This window comes from Urocitellus parryii, chromosome X (assembly GCF_045843805.1).
Source record: "Urocitellus parryii isolate mUroPar1 chromosome X, mUroPar1.hap1, whole genome shotgun sequence".
Taxonomy (NCBI): Eukaryota; Metazoa; Chordata; class Mammalia; order Rodentia; family Sciuridae; genus Urocitellus; species Urocitellus parryii.
In genome coordinates this window covers 105112394-105128145 of record NC_135547.1, presented here as the reverse complement: position 1 = coordinate 105128145, position 15752 = coordinate 105112394, and the positions used below count along the sequence as shown (strand labels likewise).

The following is a 15752-nucleotide window of genomic DNA, read 5'->3' as shown; positions in this document are numbered from 1 at the left end:
AGTAGAATGTATTTTGACATATCATACATACATAGAACATAATTTCCCATTCTGGTGGTTGTACATGATATGGAGTTGCACTGGTGGTGTATGTTGTTAGGCATTTTCAACATCCTGAGATTCAATAAGAGTACATTTTACCAAAAGGATAAAAATAATAAGAAATTAGCTAATTTTGTCTCAATTATATATAATTATTATGTGCTACATGGATCTCTGAAAATGTAAATAATTATACCTAATCTTAAGAATCGTATTTATTGTTTGAGAAAATGAACTGTATCTGGAAAAATATATATAAACTAAAATACATACTTTTATTAAATTTCTTTTTGAAATTGTTTCTGAAACCATTAGCACAGGCATTCTAGACTGTTGCAGACAAATGTAAAACAAAATTTAAGGAAGTTCTATTGTCATGGTTGAGATGTGAAGAATCCCCCAAAAGCTCATGAGCAAGACAATGCAAGAATGTTCAGAAGTGAAATGATTAGATTATGAGCAATTTAACTTAATCAGTCAATTGATCCATTGATACAGATTAACTTGTTGGTAACTGTAGGCAGGTAAGGTGTGGCAGAAGGAGGTAGGTCACTGGAGGTGTCCCTGGTAAGAGAAGCTCTGAGTCTTGGTTGCCATGTCCCAAGATTCTTTCCTCTGCATGCCCTTCTGCCATAATATTCTGCCTCACCTTGGGCCCAGAGCTATGAAGTCAGGCAACTGTGCATTAACCCTCTGAAACTGTGAGCCAAAATAAACTTTTCCTCCTCTAAATTGTTCTTGTCTTGTCTTTTGCTCAGGGTGATGAAAACTATATTATCTTTGTGAAACAAACCCTTATTCAAAATAGTGATCTAATCTCAAACAGGTCCAGTCTCATTTCATTATCAAACATCTAAAAGTTCATGTGTGGGTTTATGATACTTAGACATCTCTTCCTTGAAACCCCATAAACTAATTGTTTAGGTGTCACTCTAGAATTATTATATCAGTGATCATCCATTGAAGTTTATGTCAGGGTTATAATTAGCTATTCAGTGTCTAAAATTTTTATACCATCATCTTCACCATCTTTTAACCATGTGTTATCCATAACAGTATCTAACCATGAGGAATTTAAATAGAAATAAAATAATCAAATTTTAGAACTCAGTTTCTCTATCCCATAAGTGATATTTCAATAGCTCAATAATGACACGTGGCTGTTGACTACATATTGGTCATCACAGATGCAGAACTTTTCTATTAAAGTTTTAATTGTACAGCACTGTATATGTGACATTTCATCTTATTGTTAGCAAGAGGGACTTACCTACTTATTTATTCTCATATTATTTTACCCATAATTTTGTACAGCATATTTGTATTACAATATAATTGAATATTTTGCTTATAGGACAAAACATATGTATGTATTCAGTACAAGATTCACTGCAATTACCAGAAGAGAGAACTGAACCTTAATGCTTATAATGGTTTAATAGCTTTTTGGGGGGAGTGGGGGTGGGTACAGGGGATTGAACCCAAAAGTGATTTACCACTGAGTTATATCCCCAGCACTTTTTATTTATTTATTTATTTTTATTTTGAGACGGTGTCTCACTCATTTGCTTAGGTCCTTGCTAAATTGCTGAGGCTGGCCTTGAACTGGTGGCCTTCCTAATTTAGCCTCCCAAGTGGCTGGGATTAGAGGCTTATGCTACAATTTCCAGCTGTCTATAATATTTTTTTAAGATATCACCTATAATACTTTTTAAAATATCACCTATAAAAAGTTTCTAAATATATTTCAAATGTTGGCAATGCCCTTAAAAATGCTTTTCTCTGCATCTATTATAAATATATTCAATTATTTGTGTTAATATGGGATTTAGATTCAGATATAAATGTATTTGAGTCCCAGTATACACTAACTGCTGATGGTATGCTTGGGAGCAAGAGACCAAACTTCTTTGATATATAGTTCATCTTCTTAAACAGACCTGCTGTCATTATACAAAGTGAAATTTGTAAGGGGCTTGGCAGAAACTATTACCCAGGGCAAACCAAAGCCCTTCCCCAAAGTGACATGGAAAAAAAATATATAATACATTGTGGGAAGCCATTCTCACATGTGATTGGGCACCTCCCTGATTGGGTGTGAGGTGTTCTGGCTAAACTGTGTGGGAAATAATCCCCACCCTTTCTAGGTGTGAGAGTCCATCCATCCTTGTGGGGGTGTGACTGACCATTGACCCTGAGACCAATCACTGACCCTGACCTTGGAATGCTGTGCCCCTTGACCTTCATTGGATGGAATTTTCCCCTGAATTTCTTGTTCCCCAATAAAAGGCCATCCTCTGGCATGCTCTCTCTCTCTCTCTCCTGCTAGTCCTGAGTAAGCCTCCCTGCCCCACCGGGTGGCTGGAGGCAGGAGCCAGAGGGAAGGCCGTCTCAGACCTGGTCAAAGAAAAAGGTAAATTGAGTTTGTGTGTTTATTTTGATCTCACCAGTTAACTTCTATGCTTCAAACCTCTAGTACGAAGCTAGCGTGCTGGTCACGTGGTTGAATACATATAATAATTCATATTATAATATATGACAATATATTATAATATATAATATAATAATATATTATATATAATAAGTTGAATGATATTTAAATGAGCTCAATATCTGTTGTTTTATTTGCTTCTGCTTCATAATTCAGATTGGTGGTAGTTGTATGTCTCTTCCAAAGGCCACAGGTACTGTTGGGTGGCCTCTCTTAGACTACCTCTATTTTTAGCCTCTAGAAACCCCTCTCTAGCTTTATCTCTTTAGTCCCAGGGGTGGGCAGTATTTTCCTACTGTTGCTAGCACCATCTGTACCATCCCATTATCCTGCACACACCTTAGTAAATTTCCCCTTCATTACTCTCATCATTTACTCATTTCATTTCAGCATGCTGTGCATTTCCTGCTGATCCACTGATAGATACAAATACAGAGATCATGATATATCTGCTATAAATCAACAATATTTTTATCACTATATATTACTTAATGGGGTCAAAATATGGCTTGAAATTAACAAAACTTAATTAATTTTTTGCTCTCTATCTAAAAACATATAGCTAGAATAGTTTTCATTGTACATTGATACTAAAATACTTGCTACATAGTAGCATTAATTCTTAATCTTTCCCATTCAAGGCAAAATAAATTGTTTTTAAAAATTACTGGACTGGGGCTGAGGATATAACTCAATTGGTAGAGTGCTTGCCTTGCATGCACAAGGCCCTGGGTTCTAATCCCCAGCACCACACACACACACACACACAAAAAAAAAAAAAAAAAAAAAACTAGAGTAAAAAATTACTGGGCTGGGGCTGTTACTCAGTGGTAGAGTTCTTCTCTAGCATATATATAAGGCCCTGGTTTCCATTCCCAGCACTTCAAAGCAAAAAAGCAAAAAATATTTCTTCAAAAAGAGAATTTCCTTTATATACTACAAGGATTATTTTGTTTTTTATACCATGAAAAATCAGTACATTTTTTGTATTGATGGGCCATGTCAACTAGAGAACAAGGAAAACCTCAAATTTATGCACAAAAAGTTTTAATTGAAGCAATATACAAAACATCTTAAAGTGTATAATAGCTCTAATATTCAACATTAGAGAATCAATAAATAATATATTACTATAAGTAATAATTATTTGAAAAATCCATATTATACAAGAATCTTGGCTTGGATGTTGACCCAGGGACACTGAAGAGATGCTGGTCCAATCCAAACAGTTGCTGCTGGTTTTAAATATAATATTCTTACGAGAGCATACCAACTCAATATTGCTTCTACAGTAAAAGCATGTGATAAAAATATTATGGATCAATTTAAGTGAAAATCAAATTTCAAAATGCAAACTTAAAGAAAAAAGTACTAATTCTGATAAAGAAAAATTATTTAAGGAAAAGATGTTTTTGCCATGAGTGGGTTTTTCTCGATTTTAAAATTGTACTTAAAATTTTTCCTTTAAATGCCACATATTTCTATGCTGAAAAGGAAAACCATGAGTAATAAACAAAAATCAACAACTTAGATTTTTTAACATAATTGTATATATGAACTACATCATATAAATTATAATAAAATACACATTTGGACAGAATATCTTTGAAAAATCTACCTATATAAATACTTTCATGTTAAATTTACTGCATTTAAATCTCATCAACTGCTAGGAAATATGTGTATAAAAACAACAACAGTAATCCTTGTATATAGTGGTCAGTGTATGGTAACTACAAAGCAGGAAGTAAAGAAACAGAGAGGGTATTCTGTAGCACTGTGATAATATGAGACCAGAAGAGTGATGAGTACCACTTTTGAAATTCTTACATTGAAGGTCCTGTGTTAGATATTGTATGGGTTATCTGTTCATTTTTTTGTCTTTATATTTAAATAAAAGCACATCCTTAAATATATTAAAGAGGCAACTGTGTTGTTAATGCCTTATCAAAGCAAAGGAAATATAATGTTTGATTCAGATCTGAATTTAAGCCTGGATTACAGATAACTATAAATTTTTAGCAACTATAAAATCTTGTATAAATTACTTACTTTCTGAATCTATGAATCTATACTGATAAATGAGATTAAGGAAAATAACTTTGTGTGGCTTTTGGGATATTCTAATATGATGGTGTGTGTTAAATGCAGAGTGTCTGATATATTATAACTAAAAAAATGTTTAATCTCATTTCTAAAATGTGGATTTAAATGATAAATATGATGAAATGACATTTTCTTTTTCTTTATTTTTTCTGTTTTTGGTTATATTCACAAGCTAGTTCTTTTCTCTATTTAAATGACTTTTTTTTTAATGGCTCAATTTTTTTTTAAACACAATGCCTTTATTTTTATGTGGTGCTGAGGATCAAACCCAAGTCCTGCCCATGCTAGTCGAGTGCTCTAATGCTGAACCACAATCCCAGCCCCTAAATAAGGCTTTTAAAAATTAATTATTTATATTTATATCATATATATTTTGACTGATACATAAAAATTATACATGTTTGTGGAGTACCATATGATGTTTTGATACATGTATACCTTGTATAATGATCAAGTCAGAGTAATCATACATATCTCCTCATTTATCATTTCTTTATGGTAAAAACACTCAAAATCTAGATTTTTGATATATACAGTACATAAATATTATCTATAGTCACTCTTCCATGCAAAAGAAAAGCAGAAATTATTTCTTCTCTTTAACTGTAACCTAAGCGTTCATTGACCAACCTTTCCTCATCTATCCCTTCCTTCTATTCTATGGAGCCTCTGGTAACCACTATTCTTTCACAACTTTTTTGTACTGGAGATTGAATTGAGTGCATTTTACCAGTAAGCTACATCCCTAGTCCTTTTATTCTCTCTTTTTTTTTTTTTTTTTTCATTTTGAGACAGAGTCTCACTAAGTTCCTGAAGCTGACTTCAAACTTGCAATCCTTCCGCCTCAGCCTCTCAAGTCATTGGGATTATAGGCTTGAGCCATGGCACCTGGCTTTTCTCAACTTCTTAGAGATTACATTTTTGATTCTACATATCAGTGAGATCATATGATTCTTGTTTTTCTTTGCCTGGTATATTTTATTCAGCATAATCATCTCCAATTCTGTCCATGTTGTCATAAATAACAAGATGGTATTCCTTTTTTTTTTTTTGCCATCCTGCCCAAGCTTGTGTTTTTTAGCTCCACACTACTCATATTATCAAGCATATAAACAAATAACAAATGACATGAAACAGGAAAAATATAGGAAAAATGTAAGAACTTCCATTGCTTTTTGGAAAACAGCTGGGAAACAATAGAACATTATTTTTAAAAACGTGGAAAAAATGTTTTCATAGTAGCTAATATCCATCCACCTTAGGCGTTATGATACATTTCTTTTTTGTAACCTTAATACGGCCCATATTTTCACTCTTTATAAAAATCAATTCTATTAGAAACAGTTTTTTAACCACACTAAACTTTAAATTGGATCACTAAAGAATGTTTTATACATCAATTTCTAAGCTCTTAGAACATTCTGCACAATAGATTTTAATCACTGGAATGAATAATTGCTCAGAAAAGCAGCACTGCCTCAACCTGGTATGATTTGGTAGTCAATATTCCTGTTTTCCAGTAAAAAGAAGGTTTCATGAACACAAACTCTGGATTCCTTATGATTTCATCAATCAAGAGACCATTTCTGAGCAGCTTCTGAGCAAACATTTCTTACTAAGTTGATCACTGATCTGGGGTCTTCACTCCTCATAATGGCACTGCCAGACACAATCATGTTAGCTCCTGCCTTTGCACATTTATGGACAGTGTCAGGACCTACTCCACCATCTACCTCTATATCCAAAGATGGAAACTGGGTCCTCAACCAATGAACCTTGGCATCATATCTTCCATGAATTTCTGCCCTCCAATCCCAGGTTCCACTGTCATAACCAAGGCCATATCTATTTGATTAGCCCATGGTGCCAAATACTCAAATGTAGTTCCTGGTTTGATGGTAAGGCAAACCTTCATCCCATTTTCCTGGATGTCTTTAATCAAAGCCCCTGGGTTCTCAGTGGCCTTGAGATGAAAGGTGTATTGATTGGCTTTACCCACTGTTCTGGCTTGGACATCATCATGTGCATGTCAAAGAAAGGGTCCTGGCCTAGCTGCTTTCGGAGGCTTTCTACCACAGGGTGACCAAAGGTGACGCTGGGAACAAAATGCCCATCCATTATATCCAGGTGCAGATAATCTGCCCCAGAGATTAGCATCCGGAGGCACTCAGCCCCTAAATTGGCCAGGTGGCTGTTGAGAATGGACAGGCCAATCTTGCAGCCCAACACCATGGTCCTGGCTCCGTAGTACTAGTTACCCCACTGGTATTCATTTTTATAAACTTATTTATTTTTTAAAATTGCCCAAATTAAGACAATTGAAGATATTTCAGATAAATTTAATTTTCCATCATTTTGGTACTCAAATATCATTTTACTTTGACTACACTTCTAAATTTTCCGTGTTCATTCCTAACTATTTAAAGTTGAGCTTAGGAGATCAAATTCAAGCTTGAATTCAAGTCCAATCTTCCTAAACTTTTTGAAAAAAATAAACATCCTTCTATAAATTCATGTGACTTCATAGGCTATTTCTAAGTACCATATTAAATTTAGTTTAAGATTTTTATTTGTTACAATAGGCATTCTTCTCAATGAAATAAAAGAACATTCCCTCTAATATTTTTTCATGGTTCTAAATTTTATTTGCTAAAATAATGATATTTTTAATATACCTTTCAGAAATTGTGGTGTCTTAATAGTATACTGCTCATTTTTTTCTATGAAAAAAAAATCTTCCCAATACAGGCTATAACTCCAGAAGCCACTTACTTGTCTCCTAATATTCTACTTTAAAACTCAGGTGTTATACTTCACTGAGTATAATGTGTTAGATTTCTCAAAATTAAAGACAATGTTATTTGTCAAAGTTCTAATTGCTTGCACAGTTAAAATTTTTCTCATCATGTAACCTCTCAAATATTCTCTCTTCAAATAACTTCTTAGAAATGGAGATTTTTCTTTTCTTTTTTAAAAATATTTTTTAGTTGTTGATAGACCTTTATTTATTTAGAGATTTTGTTTTCTAAAGGACAGCATTACATTTAATGCTAGGGTTAAGTCTTCCTAAAGAGAGAGAACAAATAATGATAGTAACAGCGATTCACTTCAGTCAATGTGTATTTTTTCAACAAAAATATTTCCATCTGTTGCCACAGTTGGTATATACTGTTTCAGGTCCACAGTCTAGTCAGTCTAATCTGAGTTCATTAAATACTTATTGAATCATACATAAATCAGTGGGCTTTCTACATTTTAAATTATATGTGTATCTTGAAGGAAAACTCAACCAGTTAATTAAATGAACATTTCTTATTGATTAGAAAAACCTGCCTCCTGTTTTATTGGCCCAAATTACATCCCATGTCTATACTTAAGCCCCAAATTGTCAAAGGGCATGAAAGCACATAAATGTGTTAAATGAAGTATGATTCCCTTCTGTGACAAGGGATAGGCTTCTTTTTCCTCTAAAGACTACTGTCAACTGTGTGAATAGATATCTGAACAAAACCAGAGTTCTACTGGGATGCACACAGGCTGGACTTCAACTTTTGGGTGGGTGACTATTGTTATCTATTATAACTTGATGCACAATAGAAAATTCTGTAATAATAATTGCAAAGTCATTTTTCTAGCATCATGGGACCTAATATAACTGGAATTCCTAGGCATTTGGGAAATTAAATTAATTCCATTTTAAGTTAAATTTTAGTTTTAGCATGTTTTAACGTATTTCCATAACTGATTGATTATAAAAGTACAATTACTTATGCTTTGTGTTTTGGGGCCATCATGTATAAAAATTTAAACTCAAAAATACAAGAAATCATTAAAGCATTTTTTCGAAAATTTGATTCCACAGTCAAACTTCTATAATACAAGTTTCCTAAAAGCATTGCTAAATAAAAATACTGAAAATCCAAAGTACCAAGTCAGTATATCTTTAAATATTTTTTTTTTCCTAAGAGCAGAATGGTAGCTGAAATTAAGTGATCCTGATGATTAATTAGATCCTCAGGAGAGCAATATAAATGAAGGTAATTTAAAAGTAGAATATCAATAATTTTTAGAAAAAGAAGAATTGATAGTGCTCATTAAGAGTTTTATATAATTTCTTGAATCATGATTACACTATTGATTTTCTTAACAGTCTCTTTTCAAAGGTGCACTTCCTCCTAGGATCTGGTCATACTGTGTAAATTCTAAATGAGTTAGCCCACTTAAGTAAGTTTTGTTTACAATTTTTATTCTTTACCACAGAATGAAATGCTAATGGTATTTTAAGGTAATTATGTACAGTGTTTATTTTCAGTACAGAAACTCTTATGCATAGATGTGGAGCCATTCTTAATTCAATCACAAAGGTTCAAATAAGAAAAGAGGTTGTACAAAACTGTATAGAATTCACACCTAAGAAAATATCAGTCATAATCTAAAATGATGTTTATTCGCAAGACAATGTAAAAGCTTTTAAGATAATCCCATTGACTCTGGAGACTGAGGCAGGAGGATTGCAAGCTCAAAGCCAGCCTCGGCAACTTAGTGAGACTCTGTCTCAAAATAAAAATAAAATATAAAAAGGGCTGGGGTTGTAGCTCAGTGGTTTAGCAGCACTGGGTTCAATCCTGATATGTATAAACAAACAAACAAACAAATAAATAAAAGAAGAAGATAGGCACCAGAATCCACTTTTTAACCTTAAATATGAATCCCCTTCTAATTGTCAGAATTAAATGTAAATAAAATGACCAAGGTAATTTATTTCCCCTTCATTCCTAACCAAAATGAACAGTAACTAAAAATTATTTTAAAGAACTGTCCATAGTTCCAAGTATAACATTTAAAAATGTCTATTTTAATAGGAGGAAGTTTGTAATCTTATATATGTAGTGCTCAGCAAATTGTATGTAGTAAGTGCTTATTAAATATTTATTCTATGAAATATTTTCACTAACTTATTCTCTAGTAATCTTCTAAAGCTAGAATGCAGATATTCACAAGAGCTCTTCAGGATCTAAGTCATCATATTCTTCTTTCCCTTATTATTATTCTCATAACGTTTAGACTCCTCCAGTGTCTTCATTTAGCTTTCCCTGCACCATCAAGTGCTATTCCAGATATTTTCCCCTCTTAACTTCCAATAGAGACTTTAGTTGGTTATCAGATCCTATTAGAGCTGACAGGCATTAAAAATGTAAAATTATCAAGTTACTTGAGGCCATGAAATTGAGGAAGAAATACAGATTTCCAGAGAGTTTGCTATTTTCTGTGTGGTCATGTTTTCAGTCCACATCCTGTCACGCTATGGCAGTTTCCCATTTACTGCAGTGAGTGGCTAAAAGGTTTTGTGGTAGATGTCACAGCACAAGCAGGAATTAACTCAATATACATCAAAAGGAAAGCTTTCAAAAGGAAGTTTAAGCATCATAAATGCCAAGGAGGCAGGAATAAATACCAATTGCTGTCAAAATACATTTTTAACAAAATTTAATAGAAAGGCAGCAGGAGATGTGAAACAGATAGTATAGGGGAGTAGAAATACTAAATTTAAATCAGCATTTTTTTAAATTTAGAAATTCATAAACTCCAACCCACAGAACTGTTACTTGAATAAGTATAATTTCCATGGTAATGATTATTTAAAACCCCACACTGAGTATAAATTTATGGATGGTGATTCATATGCAAAATAACAACTTGCATTTATAACAGAAATGAGATCAAAGCAATGGAATATATACTATGTTAAAAAGGAATTAAGTATAGTGGAGAAGAGTTAAGTTCTTAAAGATTCATTCATTCTTTCCTTCACTCATTCAGTAAATACGACAATTATTGTGTTCATGCCATAATTCTAGGATGTTTATTAATTAATGATGACATTGAATTAAATACATACAAATTTCACAGTGAATTTTTGATATGGAAATGTTTTTTTCCTTAAATCAAATTAACCTGCCATTTAACCAAGTTCCATTTTTAATTCATAGAAGATTATGAATTTTAAAAATTGTTGATAAGAAAGTAAAGGAAATAAGCCAAGTTGATTTATTAAAGAGCAACATTATGTTAGATGTTGTGTGAATAATATATTGTTTACCAAAAATAAAACTAAAAAGTTTCCTTTTCTTTCTTTCTTTCTTTCTTTCTTTCTTTCTTTCTTTCTTTCTTTTTTGGGGGGGGCTGTGTTGAGGATTGTATGCAGCCTCATGCATGCTAGGCAAATGAGACATCATGGAGCTATATCCCTAGGCCAAAACATTTTTCATTAATAAACATAAATAATTAAAATGAAAAAAATTCTAAGCACCAATTACACATTTTAGTACAATTAATTTCCACATTAACATTTACATTTTTTTTTTAAATTGGGCATTAAACCCAAGGATGCTAAACCACTGAACTACATCTCCAGCATTTTTTATTTTTATTTTTTAATTTTAAGACAGGGTCTCGCTAAATTGCTGAGGCTGGCTTTGAAATTTGTGATCCTCCTGCCTCAGCCTTCCAAGCCGCTGGGATTACAGTCAAATACCACCGCATTTACCAAGTTTTAGAATATTTTTTTTTTGGTCTATCTTTATAGATGAGAAAACTGAGGCTCAGATAAGTTAATAATTCATATAGGATTGAATAGTTAAGAAGTCATTTAAACCTAAGTCCCTTCAATTTTAAATTTCATACCATTAAATGAAAATTATAGTTTAGATAACATCAACTTTATTTAGATAAAATTTCATAATGTAGATATATATCCAGTGTGTATGATTAATTATAGAACCAGAACTAAGTATGGCCTGTTTAACCACATTGTAATGTGCTATATATTTTGATTTGGAATATTTCATCTTGGAATATTAAGTTGCTTACATCAATCAGTTTTCAAAATATGTCATGCTTAGTTTTTGAAAATTTCAGGCAAGTATTTAGATACAAATGCAATTTTAATATGATTAACTAATGTCCATTCAAGTCTCTGGAGGTTCTTGTTTGAAATCAAGGCCAGTAATAACCTTAACAAATTTTTGGAAGTGTTGTTTAAGATGTGAACCCTCTTGCTTAACAAGGAATTCAAGCAAATTTGTCAAGATAAAGAGAACAGTTTAAATAGACTATATTAGTCCATTAGTGTAGCTTTCAGTTTTGTTTGTTTTTTTAGTTTCTTGAAATCATGACTGCTTCTCTGGATGACTTTCATTATAATCTGAATTGTCACGTCGACATTTCTCCCAGAAAAGCCAGATAAATCATAAAGTTAGAAAACTTGAGCTTGGCAAATAAAGCTGCCTTTGACCATTATAACTGAACAGCAACCTTGTGGGGGTTTAAAAAAATTATTCCAGTTATGTGTTTCAGTCTCTTGAGATTTAGCAGTAGCCAATTATGGCCCTCAGGCCAGAAAAGTGACTGATCATTGTCCGAAAACATGATAAAGTAGAAAGGTGAAACAAATTCATTTCTCCCTCTTACAGGTAGATGTTTATTGAAATAATGAGAGATTTAAAAAGCTGATGTGGAGCTTTGATCTCCTTTTTGATTAATTTTGCCTCTTGTCTACAATGTTACTGTTTATAAAATAATGATCTGTTAATACTAAAAGACAAAGAATAGTTTCTACTTACCGTGATTAATAAAAAAATGGTAAATGGAATTTTGCACATAAACCAATGGAAACAGAATAGGATCCACATCAATAGTGAAGAAATAGGAATTTTTAACATTGCTGCACTAAGATGCTCTTTTTCTGACCCTGTACGCTCTCCTCAGGTGACTTTGCACCTACTTTTCTCTTTTTAAAATGCCTTCTCTCACATATTGCCACTAGTAAAACAATCACTCCTGCTTTCAAGACCAAGTCAAAAATTGCCTTACCAGTCCTCCCAGCTGGGACAGTCATGCCTGATTTCACAGCATATGGTACAAGCCTCAATTATTGTTTTGTACCAAGGTATTATATATATTTGCCTCTAAACATGGGGCCTTTAACTATTTGTGCTGTGGATCCCTTTAGCATCTGGTGAAACATATGGAAATATTTTCAGGATGTTTTAAAATGTGTGAAATGAAAATAAAAACCATATAGGTATACAAAGGAATTAATTATGCTACAATATAAATAGCAAATATTAAATATAGAAATATTCTATGCAATTATTAATGCACTTGATGCAGATATGATAATTAATACAAATTCAAAGTATTGGTTAGTATATTAACCACTAGTATAAATTAGTATGTGATTTTTCAACATATCCACAACTAGGATTTGATATAAAAACATTAGTGATAAATTTGAAGTTATTGCTATTAATATAATGTATTACCTATCACCATAATTGGAAGTGCTAAATTTTAGTTAAGATTAGTAAAAATAAAGATGCAAATGTTTTCCTATACTGGCTCATGGATTCCAGATTAGCAACACTGCATTTTGAGTGAATGGCAAAAAGGGCAGATTATTTGCTCATCTCTTATATCTTTAGGGAAGAATGAAATCATTGGCACAATCCAAGTTTGTTGAATAGAAGCTGTATTGTATACTGAAAGTTCATATGTCAATTTTATAACTGTCATTTTTACATTACAAAACATGCTGAAATTTTATATTTCTTAAAGTTAATTATTTAAATTAACATTTTAATCAAAATATTTATTAAAATTAAAATGTAAATATTACTTCTCAGTGGTTATCTCATATATATATATATATATATATATATATATATTCTTTTTCTTAGACACAAAAGCTTAAAAATTAGATTTAAAAGGCAACTGTAAATGAGCAATCTGTAATTGGTATATTTTTCTCCTTCCTCCCAAACCAGTAGACAACCTTGAAGATGACAATGCTGCTGATAAGGTTCTTAAATTCAATATCAGTTCCCAGGAAGCATAAAGCTCTAACCATAGAAACTAGCCAGTCACTATAGTACAACACATTCTGAAGAATGACAGAAGAGGAATATCAATAATTTCAGCTGCTCAAATGGAAGGTTCTGACATCAACAATATTAAGTGACACATTGAAGGGCATTACTCTATTTAACAGTGAAGGTGAGAAAAAAAGTCCTCAGTTTCCCAACTCTTGAATTTTTATTTATTATATAAAAACTATGGCTGGGTGTAGCTCAGTGGTAGTGCCCTGGGTTCAAGCCACAGAAGAAGATAAAAAAGAAAGAAAGAAAACAAGGAAAGCAGAAAAGAAGTGAGGAAGAAAACTTTCCAACTTTTATGGGACAATATGAGCCTATCATTTGAGTGTCTCCTTACAGCCTGATGCTTGATGTCATATAAACCAATAATCTATGATGAATTTTTTCATCTGTCAACCATTTTATTTTTAGTATAATATTCAATATAGATATACATGACTAACTATGCTCTTCAATTTGATAAAATTAGAGGATGAACCATAATTTCCCTTAATGTGTATTAAGTAATTCCAAAAAACACAATTATGTATATTAGTATGAAAAGGAATTATACAATTTTTTTGGTACTGGGGATTGAACCCAGGGGTCTCAAACACTGAGCCACATCCCCAGCCTTTTTTATTTTTTTATGTTGAGACAGAGTCTTGCTAAGTTGCTTAGGCTTCACCAAGTGGCTGAGGCTGGCCTTGAACCAGCAATCCTTCTGCCTTAGCCTCCTGAGCTGCTGGGATTACAGGTATGCCCACCATGCCTTGCTATATAAATATCTTGACCATTTGCCAAATAGATATAGAACATATATATTGTGTGTATTCTATATAATAAGTATATGGTACAATAATCATTTTACATCATTATGAAATTAAAATGAGTCTATTTTCATCTTTCCTATCCAGAACTTTCTAAATTAAAAAAATTCAAAGAGATTTTATAATGCTATGATGCTGCTTATGAACATTAAAGGCTTTAATAGACACTTGCATGAAAAAAGAAAATGAGCTTTTTCAGTAACAGTAACAAATTTACAGCATAAGTACACTTGCTGATTCCCCTTTGAGTTAAAAAATAAGAATTTGGTAATATATGGCTTTGGATCCTTAGAGTTTGACTTGATCATAGATCATAATTATCTACATTACTATCCTAATAATTTGGTTCCTTCTTATAAGAATATATTCACTATAAGAAATTAGTCCATTGCATGGCTCCAATAGAACACTAACTTTTCGGTATTCAAAAGTGAGAATATTAATTGCATCCAAAAAAGAAATATGTGGGATAATGTCCACATCATGGCTAATAATTATTGTGGATCTCAGAATTAGAGTGCTCAACGTATTAATTGGGAAAAATTCTTTTAAATGTGATAATGTCATCTTTTTAAATCTTTGAATACAGTTGAACTCAATAAATTTCAAATGAGAAAAGAAACATTAGGTTTGTTTTCTTTCTGGCTCTAGTAAATAAGAATGACAATTGCAAAGCAGGTATTCCAAAATATGAAACAAAATTATCATTCTTGCCAAAAAAAAATCTTCTAGCATCTGTTGCAACACAGAGCCATTATAATGCAATTAGACAGACTAAGGACCAGATGCTAAGGAAGCAAAATATAAAAGATGAAGCATGGTATTATTTTGGTTAATGAATTTAATTCCAAATGTTACAGAAGTGACTCATGGACTTTCTTTTTTTCCCAAAAGATCAGTGTCACATGTAATCTAATGGGAAAAGTAGATTCTCTCTCATAATATATTAGATGTTTTAAAATGACTAAACTATCACACAGGGAGATGAATAATTCATTAATGGTGAAAATATTTAAATCTGCACCTCAAACCAGTAAGAGTTGGGTTGTTTTGTAAATGTGTATTTTGTAATATAATCCTAGGAAAAATGATTAAAAAATATGTTATAAAAATATTTAAAATAAAATATTTCTCTCTAGTAGTCTCAAACTGGAATTAATGTATAATGAGAATACATGCTAACATATACTGAAAATACAAATTTAAATTCTACTCCAAAAAATATATATGTAAGAGTAAAAATACTTTATTAGGTCCACAGCCCAAGTACTGGTTATTTTGAAAATAAAATTCTATTTTACAATAAGGTTGTTAAAATGAAAGTCCAAGAGCAGAATGGAAATGAGAGAAGAAAAATGAGTGAAATAAGAA

The 15752-nt window shown here is 32.1% G+C and overlaps 1 protein-coding gene and 1 pseudogene across 3 annotated transcripts in view; both read right to left on the bottom strand.

The window, feature by feature from the left end:
* The window catches only part of Dmd (dystrophin), a 2014880-nt gene that overhangs the window by 1905529 nt on the left and 93599 nt on the right, over positions 1-15752 (bottom strand). The gene's annotated exons all lie outside the window — the stretch shown is intronic.
* LOC113178477 (ribulose-phosphate 3-epimerase-like) lies at positions 6208-6871 on the bottom strand (annotated as a pseudogene).